We start from the raw sequence: 15,077 nt of genomic DNA, 5'->3' as shown, positions 1-15,077 counted from the left end.
CAGAAACGTTTGTTTATGTTGTTGCTTTGAAACCATCTGTATGGATTATATTATAATTTCCATCCATTGTCTAAACCCTTTCTATTCTTTTCTATTTTTATTCTATTTTTATTCCATTCCATTCCATTCTATTCTGGTTGGCAATAAAGAAGGCTAAAGCCTTATTTTAAAATGTTTGTGTGCATGAAAGTTTGCCTTTCAATTAAAACCAAAGATTTGCAATGTATTTGTAGTCACAGTAGATTTAAAAAAGCTGCTATGTCTTATACAATATCAAGATTATGGCATCATGTCTAATTTCCTACAGAAAACGTATACGTCTGGGTTTGCCATTAATGAATGTTTTGTTTTCTCTCATTGAATCGTAATTCAACACAAACATTGAGGGACCTTGTGCACATTAACCCTGCTTGAAATTCTCAGAAGCAACACACAGGTGCACACACACAAGACTGCACAAACATATTGGCAGATGTTACTCCGCGGGTGATTCATTAATTTATATCTTTATAATGTTATTTTTAACAATGTGTAAATGATATGTAGCTTTATTAGGGGAGTATTTCGGTGTCGTCGTGATAAACCTCTCAACAATCTGTCCATCACAGACCTCAGGACTCGGAGACACCACTGTTTCTATTAGAGAAGGGCGGAACGGAGGTGGGCCATGGGAATGAATGATGGCATTTACGCACCTGATGTGATTTGTGAGTCGACTGCATAGAACCCGCATAGCTCACACGAATATAAAATTAACAGGTGTTGTAAAAGACCAATGCTGCTGGGATTTACTTGAAGCAAACAACTCAGCTGGGGATTGGATTTTTGAGCAAAAATCTGTCCGAGTTGAACATTGCCAAGCATTAATTTATAGGGACAATAATTGGTGCACATGTCCTCCTTTTGTTCTGTGGTGCTATCCAAATGTTACAAGTCTAAACAGCTTAAGTTAAAATGTAGGTGTTGCCAATTAAACAAATTGTCAAAAGAGATCTAATAGCTCACTGGGTTACAAGTGGGTTCAGTTTAAGGGCAACCAATCTGGTTTTAGATGAATAAACAATAGGGCAGCAGATTGAAACAAAGATGAGAAATGCAAATTATTCATAAGTGTGAAAATGTTCACTGACAAAAAAATCTCTAGGAATTATTGCCATGGAAACAAATGGACATTATGGACGTTTAGCTCGGCCACATATATCCGTTTTGGTATCATTCCTGATTCATTCCACCAAATATAAACATTCAAGCAAACAACATGAACATTCTTTGCAACATTTCAATAATTCACTTATTAAGTTGTAGTGATGAGAAGCAACTATGTAATGTTGCAGTTGTCTGTGATCTCTGTATGCTAAGCAATAGCGGAAAGAACAGATGGCAGGCACAGTGCTTAAATATCCTATCATTTATGCATTATTTTATGTTTACAGGCTTGATTGAAGTAGTTTTGATGTGATGCTAGAATACTAGGAATTGACGTTAGATCAGTTCAGAGTTAAAGCAAAATAAAACATCCCCCAGATCTCAGAGTAGCTCATGTAATTTGTATAGAGCTCTATCAAATGTTCAGTGAGCTGGCTACAGATATATATATATATATATATATATATATATATATATATATATATATAGTCCGACATAAAACGTTCAAATATCGCTTCCTTTATGTGTGTTTACTAATGCATTATGACTTTATAATTAGCCAACTGAGTTTAACATTTATGTATAGGGAGATGGTTTCATTCAAAGCATATGTTTTATCACGTTCATAATTTTGCACTGGTAACACAATGCTGAGATGTTACTAACTCAAGGATGAGTTAGAAATGATAATTTCTGAATATAATGTACATAAATCCCATGTCATATAAAACACTCTGTAAGGGAAAAGAAACAGCCTTGGACAAATGAGTGTTCACATGTAAAAGTTAAAGACGTCTTTAATAGGCATAGGAATTGAGAATCAGCAGGGAAACAGGGCTGACAGTCAAAGCAGTGGCGGAGCCAGAGGGGGGTCCAAGGTGGCACTGAACACCCCTGACATCCAATTGGCCACCCTGGGTGCCACCCCAAAATTTGATTCGCTACTTATGTTGATTGACATCTGATTTCAGCTTTCGTTGAACAACGCTTTTATTTTGACGTTCGGGGCCCATGCTTGCACGTGACGTCACCGCACACGAAATTCAAGCGAGTCTAGTTGAGAATGAAAACGGAAAAAAGTTGTGCGATGGATTGTACAGCGCGAAATCTGAGATTTATTTTTAAAGACTGACGAAAGAGAGAAAAGAAGCAAATGGACCGCTGCAATTTGCTAAACAAATGGAATATTCAAAAGTACCCGCTTTCTTGCTAGCCATTTCAAGTCCGACCCAGCCAGGTACGTTTTTTTATTGTTGAACCATACCATTATAGTGTTATCTACCGTTACACTTTTAAATGTTGCGTAAATGTAAAGTTTTCCCAGCGTTTTCTAACCTTAGATAAATATAAACAGTGTTGGGAGAGATCCTCTTATTTCTTTTAACATTCTAAGCAGGTGTACTTCATACAAACGTTAGAAGGAAGAAATAAGTTTCCCTCTTTAGCCTTGGCTTTAGGATTCCTAAACAACTTTTCATTGTATAAGTTTATGTTAGGTTCCATTAACGGATAGTAAATCGGTTCCCAACATAACATACATTGTTTACATGAGGGTCGGAAATTAACAGAGGCTTTGGAAAAAATGACAACAAGGTGAACAAATCTGCTCTCCAAGTTCAAGACAAAAGAGGAAAAATAGTCCATGCATAATAAAAAAACTAGCTATGACAGTCGCAATCTAAATAAGATTTAGGTGAAAATGAACGAATGTGGATGACCGCTTCTTTGCTATGCTACAGCTTTGAGCATTACAGCCAATCAAGTTCAGGGTGTGAATATTCTGACCAATCAGAGGCGTTTAAATGATTCACCGGTGAGGAAGAGCTGTGCTGAAGTGCGTCACGCTCAAAAAGTTTATCATTAACCGCGTACAGATACGATGTAAGAAAGAGATTCATTAGTCAGACTCTTTACTATATTACCTGAAGCCATTGAGTGTTTTAGTGATGTTGGATGTTCTTTGTTTGTTTTCAACATATTTTCCGTTTGAATAACTGCTTTTTATGTTCCTTAGAGAATCAAAAAAAGCAATAAAACAGCAATACAATAATTCATAAACGCTTCTCGGCTTGTTTTGTAGCGTGTAAAGCGTGTGACAAGTGTTCATGTATCCTAATATCTGAAAGTAATAATCAAGATTACAACATCAAGGGCAATAATCAGAATCAATGATTTTTTTAAATCTTGCAGTCCTATGGAATGAGTTTATATTTTATCAGATATATGCTGCTCTGATCCACATCAGTTTAAAGACACCTCTGGTGCTGCTTTGTTATCAGGATTAAGCTATGTTTTCAACATTTTCATTATTTATATTTTATTGTTTATTTCATCTACATACATTTAGAAGTAAATTATCACTTGTACCTCTTATCAGCAATCCTAGGATTTTTTTTTATAATTTGATGCCAGGTCAGGGTTAAACACACATTTTCTGTCATGGTCTGTGGATCCCCTGAAGTAGCCTTGGCCACCCCCTGGCCACCACATATATAAAACTAGCTCCGCCACTGAGTCAAAGTAAACATTACATATAGCTCCACTTATTAGCATATGGCGAATGGGGCTCCCTAAAGTAATTGAGTTAAGTTTTTCCTGAATAACCAACACCAACGTCGCTGCATACTGAATGGGCAATGCAGGATGCTCATTTGTAAGAAAAACACAAAGTTGATTCTTTTTCTCGTCTTTAGGGAATGCGGGGGAGACTTGAACGAGGGTGTTGAATAGAATGATTATTTTCTTAATTAACTTTTTGTTATGAAAGGAGTTGGATTGGGAGCTCCAAATCTAAATCATCTCATTTACATCCGCCTCCTCGCTCATTAACATACAAAAAAGATTCAGGTTTCGATGAGAAAGTTTGGATTCCACCCTTGCTGCAGTGCCATCATCATCTGATCGACCTGATAGGCGGGATTCCCCTGGGTCTTTGCAACACAGGCAGCCGACACAGCTGGCTTCAGTTAAAAAACAACTCCCTTTCAAAGTAAAACAGGATTATTTTTGTTTCCTTGTGTAGTGTTTGTTTAGCATGTCCGTTGCGCCGATAAACTTTAATAGTCAAACAATTTGATGTTCATAGCCTAATGACATCTTTCATGTCATTCCCTAGACATCATGTGCTATTCATTGAAAAGCTGATATTCAAAGCAAAATGAGAAATATAAATATATAAATGACAAGTAGGGAAAAGCTTCCAGTAGAGTTGATGTAAACAGTGTGTGCGTGTTCTATTATTTCACTATGACATCGTGCTCACGTGGCACCTTTCTTTTGCTGTGATGCCATAGAAGACCTGTTCTACTTTCAGTCAAAAGTTCTCAAAAGAACCATGTGTTTATCTCTTTTTTATAGTCTGTAGAACCCCTTTCCACCTCAAAGAACCTTGAATGGATTTGTATGGAACCATTTAGCCTTATTTCAGGAACCTTTATTGGAAAGATTGTATGACGTAAATCCAGGTCTGGTGACCGCCTTTAATTACATCAACTTGGCATTTGCCAAAAGTACTTATATAGCAAAAAAAAGTGTGCGTGTGTGTAAAAAAACATATTAAGAACACAAATGATTAACATGTTTAATGAAAATAATTCAAGAAGTTAAAGCTGTAATCTTACGTGAATAAACAAAATGGTTGTTGACTAGAACAGCATTAAAGTCTGGAACAGAGTGATATTTTATCTTTTTCATGTAGACCACTTTGGAAAACGTAAACAACGCTGGTTCAGAAGAACTCCCTGTTTCAGTTTTTTACCACTGAACAAACGTTTGAACAAAATATAAGAAACAGAAGATTCATATCTTAATCAAAATGTTAAACAAATATGTTTAGGATTTAATTATTTGTGAGATTAAAAAAAATTAAACCGGAAGTACTGCTGGACCAGTGTTTACATCTTGCCAAGTGGTCTAGTCCGTTGTTAATTATTCCTTATAGTTATGGCAACACTTTTTCTAATCAATTTAATGCATATACAGACACAAACCCTTTCTTTCAAAATAAACAAGTACAAATAAACAATATATAATTCACATAGTTTACATTTATGCTAAACTTACGTCACACAATGCTTGGATTCAGCAATATAACAGAAATAAATCATGTTCCTACAAAAAGCATTTTCCTCATTAAGGGGAAGAGTGTAATTTAGTGCATGCTGAATTCTCACCACAGCGTGGAGCTCTCTCTCTATCATGCTCATTGTTCTCCTTTGCCAGAAGAAAGAGGCTCAGATGGATGCTCCTCATTTATAAACACAGCTGGGTTGCAGTCGTCCCCTGGACCACTGCTTTGAGACCAGTGTTTCACTCACAGTTACTGAAAGACCTCTAAAACATTACAAGGCTAACTTCGAAATGCAGGTGCATGGGATTTTGTTTTACCAGCATGGGAATAACAATATTGAACTAGCTCCTTTTATTGACACTTCTAGCACATGTACAGTACAAAATATACTGTCTTTCTTGTGGCTAATGCATTAACTGCCGTGCTCTCTGTTGTGGCTCTTTGGTTGATGGGTTTGCATATTTTGGTGACACGGTATTCACTTTGTGTTCTGACAGATACCTGTACAATAAAATAAACAAAGCATCCTCAACCATCCGCAGTGACTTTTGTTCACGTAATCCACTTTTCTATCAACAGTTACAAAACCAGAGACCACAGTCATGTCTCATTGTGACTTGCATAAGCAGGTAGAACAAAAGACGGATCATCCTTAAATAGCTTTGCATGGAACAAATATCGAACAGCTGTGTAAGGGGGTTATCTCAGGAAAGATATCTTCATATTAAAAGTTACTGTGGCAAAAGTCCAGTTACAAAACCTGCTTGTCTAGTGATTGACAATAATAAGGAAAAAGTATGATGCCAACCGATTAAGGTACAGTATGTGGCTATACAGAAATAGATTTAAGTAAAAACTGACACTTTTCTTGAGGGAAAATGTGTAAAAACTTCACTGTTTGTCCAATATTGATTGCATATATTCGAGTCAACATCATTTTTAGAAATCCTGTTTAATGTTAATTAATCATGTGGTTATGAGAACCATGTCATCTATTACAAAGAGATATTGTTATACTTAAACTCTAGTCAGTATGTTCTGTTCAGTTTGGCTTTCTGTTTTTTATTTTTATTTATTTTAGTTGATTACATTTATGGTGTACTTTTAATTGCTAGTACTTTGGTTCATTACTTAAAAATTAGAGTCTCCTATCAACTTAGTGGATTCTGCAATTTTCTTACATGTTGAATCTGGTACAGCAAATAATCTCAGAAATGTATGTGTATTTATTTCCACTTTACTAAAATGTTACAAAATTTTACAAAAAATGTCTAAACAGTTATGGACTGCTTATCTTAATGGGGACGGATGTCATAATACATTAGTATAATGCAAAATTATATCGTATCTATACATCTGTGGTGCACTTAATATGGCTCTCCACATACACATACATGTTTTTATTTAACTCGTTGAACCGACGACAGACCATCAGTGCTGGAGAGGCTATGATCACACTGTTATTTCTGTGACCTTTCCACTGTGGCTGAAACCACTGGCATCTCCACTAATAGGTTACCACAATGCAAAGGACATAAAACTAAACACACAGAATAAGTTCTCACTGTATGTGGAAAAATACAAATGCAAGGAAAGCACTTTCATACTGCTTCTTCCACTGTAAAATAATTGATGTGAAGAGTGAATGCAATGTGCAATATGCAATATCATATGTTCAGTTGCACAGTATGTGACCAGTAATTTATTTAACTGATATTAAACTGATGTTTTGGCATTTATATAACATAGAATAAAATGTCCTTTAATATTTATTATTAAGCTGTTAACAAAGTTAAAACATGTAGTGACATGAAAAACCCCAGACCTCTAAAGAAATACAATAAATACAATGCAAATGATGAAAAAAAAGAGATTTAAACAGGATGTATAATAAACTCAAAATGAGTTTTAGATGTTCTTGGCATATCAGGTGCCAGTAAGCAAACATTGAAGCAAATATGTCAATTATTAACATGTCTGCACAAAGCATTGATTCACATTATGAAAACAGATACTAGGACAAAAACAAAAAACAATTTAGGACTACATTTAGTAGGTTTTTTGATTAAAAATAAATCATAAATCAGGCTTTTCTGACAGAGTGATGTGTTAAATGACGAGCTAAATAACGGTTGTCCATGTGCAGCAAAAAATATATGGTAGCACATTTATTTAAATGTCTGGCCATCAATGACTTCATGACTATTTATTTAAGCAAAGCACTTTGAGTAGCATGAGGGACTATTTTAAGGCTGAGTCTGTCTATTTCACTAAGAAGTAATTCTTTGATTTAATTTTAAAACTATTGACATCAACTGTTAACATAAATAATAACCTAAGCTATAGTAATAAAAAGAAGCTCTATTAAAACGGCCCTAACACACGCGGTTTCTGCCAATCTCATATTAATCTTGAGTACCTATAGAGTAGTATTGCATACTTCGTATCTTCGAAGAGTATTTAGTTTGACTAAGAAAATTTGTTACAAAACAGTTTTATATGTTCGAAAAAAACTTTTCGAAACCTGTACGATCGCTGGGGGAGTGTATCGAGGACAGAAATACTACGTAATATGCCCAACTCATTTTTTGACAAGTTGAACATGTTAAGCATGAGAAGACAGCACGTTTAACATTGTAAAGAAGTCAGAATGCATGACACACCGTTGCACCACCCCTTGAATGTCAGACAGGTAAAGGTATCAGATAATTATACTTTTAAGACATAACAGACATTAAACACTGATAAGTTAGATGTCTTCACATTTTGAGGAGCTCTCAGATCAACTTGGAATGTTAAAATTTTTAAGTGAAAATAAAAACAAGAAGATGTCTGCTTGGATTTGTCTTCGTAAAAAGCAATGGTTAAACAGGCTTGTCAGGTGTGATTGGTGGTTTTGAATAATGACATTACTTAACCTGCAGCACATGACTGAAAATTTCCATTGAAATCAGCTTGTTAGAGCCTTCATGGTTCGTCAAAGCTGAAGTTTGTTTGTTTGGTGTTCAGGTCTCTTTTCTATTGATTGTTTCGTTCATATCTGTGTACATAAGAGATTGAGGATTCAGGAAAGTTTTTTATTAATCTATTAACACAGCAATTCTGACTATTGTAATGTAACGACTATCAATTGACTTTGATTAGTGACAAACTAGAGGAACATTTTAATGCTGGGAGGTTGCTCATTTAGAGCTGATGTAACTTTATGACATTCTCAGATCCCTCAGGAGAAATACAATTAGATACAATTAAGTAACAGTAGCCAAACACAGATCATTTGTAAAAGTTGAAATACATGACTTCTGATTGCTTTTGGTGACTGGGTAATTTACAGCATCATTTAAAACATACTTGGCAAGATTTTATTTTTTGTTGCTCAGATCATGACTTGGGTATTACCATGGGAGCCCTTTGTTACACTCAGGACACTTTAAGTGAAAGGAAAAATGCATNGAAAACAACTCTTGAACTGTGTGTTCACATTTTGTTAATTTAAAGGGATAGTTCACCCAAAAGAATGTATATTCTTTCATCATTTACTCACCCTCATGTCATACCAAACCTGTATAACTTTCTTTCACCTGTAGAACACAAAATAAGAAACTTTAGAAAATATTGGTTAACAAAACAACATTGGCTTCCATTGACTTTCAAGTGTATGGAAACAGAACATAGAGACATTTCCCCAAAAAAATCTTCTTTTGAGTTTCACATAAAAAAAGAGTCATAAACAGATTTTGAATGACATGAGGGGGTACAAATGATGACAGTATTTTTATTTTTGAGTGAACTACCACTTTAACTTGTCTTTAGACACTTCTCTTTCACTTGATGTTAATTCATAATGCAGCCTTGAGCTCTGAGCTCAGCGCTGGATTGATCGTCTGTCGTAAAACCCCACTCTCTGAGTAAAGAGCATAATTGTTCTTTGTTTACAGTAATGAATTCAGACATCTCATTGATCTTGACAAAATAATGTTTGAGTACCTTCTCTGCACACCGCCTGCCAAGAACTGCCAAGAGTCTAAAACACTTTGCATTTTCAGTTTCATAGTGTGCAAAGAATCAAAAACGTCCATTGATGCTACTGTGTTGTGACCTCCGTACGGATTGCAGAAACACATAGAAATCATAACCCTGGGCTTATGAATGGTGCAGAAGGGAGAATTTGCGCACATGGAATTTGACATCACGGCTTGCGGACCTTTTGGACTCCTGACGTGTTAGCGTTCGTATTGCAAAAGGAGAGAGATAGGTGGTGGGCAGGTGTCCAGCTGAGAGGTCGGGCAGCGCTCGGAGGAAAGTCTCAACGACTCCTGGATAATTGCTTCTGTGACCTCCATCAGTAATGGCAATTTTATAACACACCGGAGATATTTTCTTTCCTGCCAGAGCATAACCGGTTTAGTGAAAGGTTCTATACTGACAAACACAGAGACAGATACAGAATTTAAAGATGAAACCCGCAGGCATCGGTGCGGTTTGATGTTGTGTGACGGGGCCGTTAAAATGCACAGAGAAGTGATAGCCCAGGTTTAAACCTGGTATGACAAATGCTCACAAATGAATAAAATCTGAAAGCTGTTATAAATATCACACATGTTTGTTTTGACAGAGCATGGATTTGGAAATAATCTCGCTGTCATAACACACGCAACGCAGGAAAAGCATCCCTCCCTAAAAACGACGACGAACAGTCAACACCTACTAAAACCTTGTTGTCATGTGTACCACATTGAAATCGGCCTACGACAAAGCAGAAGAGCAGACTTGAAAATAAGACTTTTTCATGATGGTCACAGTCAGATTATATTTGCATACATACAAACAAACATACAGTTGTGGCCAAAAGTGATATCCAACTTGTTAAAATTTATGTATTAGTTTATTTATTTAAATATATTATTTGGGTTGTCACAATATAAATAACTGTGACACTGAAACCCACAAATATTGATATCATGTTAATTCTACACATATCGCAATATTGTAAGCGCACCCAATCAAAATTTTATCTTAAGAGTTACAAAACGGTTAGAAACGGTCTCTCTGCCTGCCTACATTTGTATTTGTATTGTGACTCATTGACCAAATGAAAGACAAAGAAAATGACATGACAGAAATTAAAGAGGAATTTGTCATTTACATCTCTTTAAAAACAAGCCAATAGATATTGCGATAATACCAGTCATCGTGATAATGAATTCTTTTGGCGTAGAGAAAGTCTGATCTCCTGACAGGCCTATATATTATTAAATAAAAATAAAAATGAATTCATGTTGCACAGCTGTAAACTGAAACTCATCTTTGAGAAGAATTTCAGGAGTCTTTGCAAAAGAAAAGAAAATCAGATTATTGAGTCAAGACCCAAGAGAATGGCTTCTTTAATCAAAACCAAGAAAGGATGAACAAATATTATTACAATAAGACATTTGTAGTCAATATATGTCTTATTTCCTATGAGTTTAAAAACATATTTCCCTTAGAGAAAAACCACACGAATTTCAAGTTTTTCACATGTTAATACCATATCACCACATGTTGTACATGTGATCCCAAACATGGGAATTAACAGGGGACGCACAGAAAAGTTTTCCACATGTTGTACGTGTGATGATGTGGTTTTTTGCACTATGCCTTTTTGACAAATAACTTTGCCCAATAAATACCTAGAGATTTTACGTTTAAAACATTATATTTGATGGTTTAATCTGAGAGAGCATGAAAAGCAAATGTTGTACAAACGTGCCCCCAGATGTCACTTTTGGCCCCTAATATATATACATAAATATAAACAAACATATATAATACAGATAAAAAAAGCTAGATTCAATATTAATTCTGTAATTCAAGTTTATTTTTTTAAGATCAATGTATTCTGATGCATAAATGCATTGCTACTACATCCTACTGGTTATATGTTTGGAATGCAAGCCATTCTCACATATTCTGTTCTGGTGACTAGATCTTTACTGACCGTTACAGCACATGGAAGAGACCCTTTATCATCACTGCAGACAGAATAAACCAACTCTTGTCGACTTGCTACATGTGCGGCCCGTGATGTTTGAGGAACAGGGTTCTGCCATTCAAACCCCGCTCGCCGATTTCTCAGACTTATCAGATGAGACGCTCGCTAAAGATATCAGGCCTCCTGTCACTCAACCGCAGCCCACCACGTTACTCACTCCAACAGATTGACGGTTAAAAAACCCAGACGTAAAAAAGATGAAGAGATTCAACAACTGAATGAAAAGAAACAAAAATAGACTTTGAATAAGATCACCAGGGAGTTCTGCCCAGTGTTGACATTTGCGAGAGCACTGGAGAGAACTGGCATCTGCCAGGCAAGACTCGCTCTCGCCACCGAATTTAGACCAGAGATGCAATTGGCTGTGGCGACAGGTTTTTCATGCAGGTCTTGGGGGATCAACATGTAATGAGGTCGATTGATTTTTTCTTTCCTATGGGTGTTATGTTTTGTCAAAACAGTTACCTTTTCTTCTCTGGGCGTTCCAGTAATCGTTCAAGGACTGACAGCTTATAAATGCTTTGTGTTTTTCAATATATATGTAAAGGGACGGTCACAACTGTAGAATGCCTAAAGCGACATTTTTATGGCCTTTAAATAGTTGTATACCTAAAGAGAGACAGAATAAGTGATTGAAATGATAAAATATCAAAAAGTAGTGTGAAACTTTATTTAGTTCAATCATGGCACTAAAAAACTAGAAATGGCAAGCTGAATCTTTTTCACAAAAAACTTTGAAAAAAAACTTTGACTTTAAATTTTCATCCTGTTCATTATCCTATAGATATATATATATATATATATATATATATATATATATATATAGTCCGACATAAAACGTTCAAATATCGCTTCCTTTATGTGTGTTTACTAATGCATTATGACTTTATAATTAGCCAACTGAGTTTAACATTTATGTATAGGGAGATGGTTTCATTCAAAGCATATGTTTTATCACGTTCATAATTTTGCACTGGTAACACAATGCTGAGATGTTACTAACTCAAGGATGAGTTAGAAATGATAATTTCTGAATATAATGTACATAAATCCCATGTCATATAAAACACTCTGTAAGGGAAAAGAAACAGCCTTGGACAAATGAGTGTTCACATGTAAAAGTTAAAGACGTCTTTAATAGGCATAGGAATTGAGAATCAGCAGGGAAACAGGGCTGACAGTCAAAGCAGTGGCGGAGCCAGAGGGGGGTCCAAGGTGGCACTGAACACCCCTGACATCCAATTGGCCACCCTGGGTGCCACCCCAAAATTTGATTCGCTACTTATGTTGATTGACATCTGATTTCAGCTTTCGTTGAACAACGCTTTTATTTTGACGTTCGGGGCCCATGCTTGCACGTGACGTCACCGCACACGAAATTCAAGCGAGTCTAGTTGAGAATGAAAACGGAAAAAAGTTGTGCGATGGATTGTACAGCGCGAAATCTGAGATTTATTTTTAAAGACTGACGAAAGAGAGAAAAGAAGCAAATGGACCGCTGCAATTTGCTAAACAAATGGAATATTCAAAAGTACCCGCTTTCTTGCTAGCCATTTCAAGTCCGACCCAGCCAGGTACGTTTTTTTATTGTTGAACCATACCATTATAGTGTTATCTACCGTTACACTTTTAAATGTTGCGTAAATGTAAAGTTTTCCCAGCGTTTTCTAACCTTAGATAAATATAAACAGTGTTGGGAGAGATCCTCTTATTTCTTTTAACATTCTAAGCAGGTGTACTTCATACAAACGTTAGAAGGAAGAAATAAGTTTCCCTCTTTAGCCTTGGCTTTAGGATTCCTAAACAACTTTTCATTGTATAAGTTTATGTTAGGTTCCATTAACGGATAGTAAATCGGTTCCCAACATAACATACATTGTTTACATGAGGGTCGGAAATTAACAGAGGCTTTGGAAAAAATGACAACAAGGTGAACAAATCTGCTCTCCAAGTTCAAGACAAAAGAGGAAAAATAGTCCATGCATAATAAAAAAACTAGCTATGACAGTCGCAATCTAAATAAGATTTAGGTGAAAATGAACGAATGTGGATGACCGCTTCTTTGCTGTGCTACAGCTTTGAGCATTACAGCCAATCAAGTTCAGGGTGTGAATATTCTGACCAATCAGAGGCGTTTAAATGATTCACCGGTGAGGAAGAGCTGTGCTGAAGTGCGTCACGCTCAAAAAGTTTATCATTAACCGCGTACAGATACGATGTAAGAAAGAGATTCATTAGTCAGACTCTTTACTATATTACCTGAAGCCATTGAGTGTTTTAGTGATGTTGGATGTTCTTTGTTTGTTTTCAACATATTTTCCGTTTGAATAACTGCTTTTTATGTTCCTTAGAGAATCAAAAAAAGCAATAAAACAGCAATACAATAATTCATAAACGCTTCTCGGCTTGTTTTGTAGCGTGTAAAGCGTGTGACAAGTGTTCATGTATCCTAATATCTGAAAGTAATAATCAAGATTACAACATCAAGGGCAATAATCAGAATCAATGATTTTTTTAAATCTTGCAGTCCTATGGAATGAGTTTATATTTTATCAGATATATGCTGCTCTGATCCACATCAGTTTAAAGACACCTCTGGTGCTGCTTTGTTATCAGGATTAAGCTATGTTTTCAACATTTTCATTATTTATATTTTATTGTTTATTTCATCTACATACATTTAGAAGTAAATTATCACTTGTACCTCTTATCAGCAATCCTAGGATTTTTTTTTATAATTTGATGCCAGGTCAGGGTTAAACACACATTTTCTGTCATGGTCTGTGGATCCCCTGAAGTAGCCTTGGCCACCCCCTGGCCACCACATATATAAAACTAGCTCCGCCACTGAGTCAAAGTAAACATTACATATAGCTCCACTTATTAGCATATGGCGAATGGGGCTCCCTAAAGTAATTGAGTTAAGTTTTTCCTGAATAACCAACACCAACGTCGCTGCATACTGAATGGGCAATGCAGGATGCTCATTTGTAAGAAAAACACAAAGTTGATTCTTTTTCTCGTCTTTAGGGAATGCGGGGGAGACTTGAACGAGGGTGTTGAATAGAATGATTATTTTCTTAATTAACTTTTTGTTATGAAAGGAGTTGGATTGGGAGCTCCAAATCTAAATCATCTCATTTACATCCGCCTCCTCGCTCATTAACATACAAAAAAGATTCAGGTTTCGATGAGAAAGTTTGGATTCCACCCTTGCTGCAGTGCCATCATCATCTGATCGACCTGATAGGCGGGATTCCCCTGGGTCTTTGCAACACAGGCAGCCGACACAGCTGGCTTCAGTTAAAAAACAACTCCCTTTCAAAGTAAAACAGGATTATTTTTGTTTCCTTGTGTAGTGTTTGTTTAGCATGTCCGTTGCGCCGATAAACTTTAATAGTCAAACAATTTGATGTTCATAGCCTAATGACATCTTTCATGTCATTCCCTAGACATCATGTGCTATTCATTGAAAAGCTGATATTCAAAGCAAAATGAGAAATATAAATATATAAATGACAAGTAGGGAAAAGCTTCCAGTAGAGTTGATGTAAACAGTGTGTGCGTGTTCTATTATTTCACTATGACATCGTGCTCACGTGGCACCTTTCTTTTGCTGTGATGCCATAGAAGACCTGTTCTACTTTCAGTCAAAAGTTCTCAAAAGAACCATGTGTTTATCTCTTTTTTATAGTCTGTAGAACCCCTTTCCACCTCAAAGAACCTTGAATGGATTTGTATGGAACCATTTAGCCTTATTTCAGGAACCTTTATTGGAAAGATTGTATGACGTAAATCCAGGTCTGGTGACCGCCTTTAATTACATCAACT

This window comes from Triplophysa rosa, linkage group LG7, assembly GCF_024868665.1.
Source record: "Triplophysa rosa linkage group LG7, Trosa_1v2, whole genome shotgun sequence".
Taxonomy (NCBI): Eukaryota; Metazoa; Chordata; class Actinopteri; order Cypriniformes; family Nemacheilidae; genus Triplophysa; species Triplophysa rosa.
Note: the sequence above shows the minus strand (reverse complement) of the source record.